Source organism: Myotis brandtii, unplaced genomic scaffold (genome assembly GCF_000412655.1).
Source record: "Myotis brandtii unplaced genomic scaffold, ASM41265v1 scaffold383, whole genome shotgun sequence".
Taxonomy (NCBI): Eukaryota; Metazoa; Chordata; class Mammalia; order Chiroptera; family Vespertilionidae; genus Myotis; species Myotis brandtii.
In genome coordinates, this window is record NW_005364711.1 from 2,944,385 (window position 1) to 2,946,765 (window position 2,381).

Below are 2,381 nucleotides of genomic sequence, written 5' to 3' on the forward strand. Positions count from 1 at the left end.
CACACGATAGCCGGCAGGGGAGGGCAGTTGTGGGTGATCAGGCCAGCAGGGGAGGGCAGTTAGGGGCAAACAGGCTGGCAGGGAAGGGCAGTTGGGGGCGATCAGGCCAGCAGGGGAGTGGTTAGGGGGTGATTAGGCTGGCAGGCAGGGGAGCGGTTGGGAGCCAGCAGTCCTGGATTGTGAGAGGGATATCTGACTGCTGGTTTAGGTGATGCCCGACTGCCTATTTAGGCCCAATATCTGTGGGATCGGGCCTAAACCGGCAGTCGGACATCCCCCGAAGGGTCCCAGATTGGAGAGGGTGCAGACTAGGCTGAGGGACAACCCCCTAGTGCACAAATTTTGTTCACTGGGCCTCTAGTTTAAATATAATTTGAATAGCCTAAGAAATAAAAGCAAAAGGCACAGAAAGAAGCAGTTTGAGTTTGTACCAATGGCTGCCAGCCTCCAAGAGAAGCCCATCACTGAATATGCGGACATTGACGAGTAGGAAATGGAAGGAAACACCATTAGAGGACTGGACGTGTGGTCAAAAGACTCAAGTGTAAGTCATCGTCATGAGGGATTCTATGTGTAATGCACAACTTGGGAAAATTATGATCATTTACAACCTCCTTTTATTTCCCAACTGTAAAATGAGGGTGTAGTGATGGTTCAGCTCGTTTCAGGTTTGTCAAGAGTATTAATAGAAGGATATTTTAAAATGGATTTTTTTAAAAAAAAATATATTTTATTGATTTTTTACAGAGAGAAAGGGAGAGGAACAGAGAGCCAGAAACATCAATGTGAGAGAAACACCAATCAGCCGCCTCCTGCACACCTCCCACTGGGGATGCGCCTGCAACCAAGGCACATGCCCTTGACCAGAATCGAACCTGGGACCCTTGAGTCCGCAGGCCGACGCCATATCCACTGAGCCAAACCGGTCAGGGCTAAAATGGATTTTTATTGCTGGTCTTCAGCTATTTCATCCTGACCTATGTCGCAATCATAGATCAGGATAAAATATCTTCACAAATTCTATGGCATGGAAAAAAATGAGCACTGATTGAAATATTGTAATTCTTATAGTCCTGGTGAATGTTAATCTCAGAAAAATTGGCTATCGTACTCACAATTCTTCTATTCTCTCTCTCTTTCTTTCTCTGTTCTGGTATTTCTGTAAGTATCAATCTCTGATTTTGTTGTTGTTTTTCTTTTAATTGTATAAGTAGATAATATCTCTTTTTGGCTTAGATTAGGTTGTTTTAGGTTTCATGTTTTGTTGTTGTTGTTATTTGGTTGCAGCCAGAGCCCAATAATTTCATTACTTTAGAGAAAAGTCTTAGAGAAGAGAGGGGGTACTTCTATAAGAAAAGGTTACAGGAGGCTCCATGAGGGATCTACTATTTAATGTATTTATTGATTCACTGATATGAATTGGATTCCTTCTCTATGCCTTGCAGTGTGGTAGATACTAAACATCTAACATCCCAGATCATCAGACTTGGTCCTGCCTTTATCACCTAATAGGCAAGGAAAGTAATAAAGAGGCTTTTTTTGTTTTTTAAGTAGCACAGTCTGACAAGGACCAATAAGGAAAGGAACAGGTTGCTGAGACTGAGATGAGACAGTCAAGAAAGGCTTCTTGGAGGAGGTGACATTTGCACTCACTTCGATAAATGAGAAGAGACTGCATGCGAAGACACTGTGGAGAAGAGTGTATGATATGGGGATGGGGATAGTGAGCAAATCCTATATAATAAAAAGCTAATACACAATTCTACTGAACGGCGGTACGACCAGTTCCTATGATGTGTACTGACCACCAAGGGGCAGACACTCAATGCAGGAGCTGTCCCCTGGTGGTCAGTGCGCTCCCACGGGGGGAGCGCCACTCAGCCAGAAGCCCTGAGCTGGGCTCATGGTTGACGAGCACAGTGTCAGTGGCAGGAGCCTCTCCTGTATCCATGGCAGCACTACGAGTGTCCAACTGCCAGCTTAGGCCTGTGTCTGTGGGGAGAGGGCCTAAGCCGGCAGTCGGACATCCTCCGGGGCTCCCAGACTGCGAGAGGGTGCAGGCTGGGCTGAGGGGACCCTCCCCCGGAGTGCACGAATTTTGTGCACTGGGCCTCTAGTCTACACTAATAAAAGAGAAACATGGTAATTGGCGTATGACCACTACCCTTCCCATTGGCTAATCAGCATATCCTTATGCAAATTAACTGTCAGCCAAGATGGCGGCCGGCAGCCAGGCAGCTGGAAGCGAGCAGGGAGGCTCGCTTGCTCCAGTGACTGCAGACTCCAACGTTCCCCGCCTGACTTGCCGGCCTCTGAGTTGCAACTCTAAGCAACTATGTACTATGTTGCAAATGTAGAAGCTAAACAAAAGCCCAGAAACC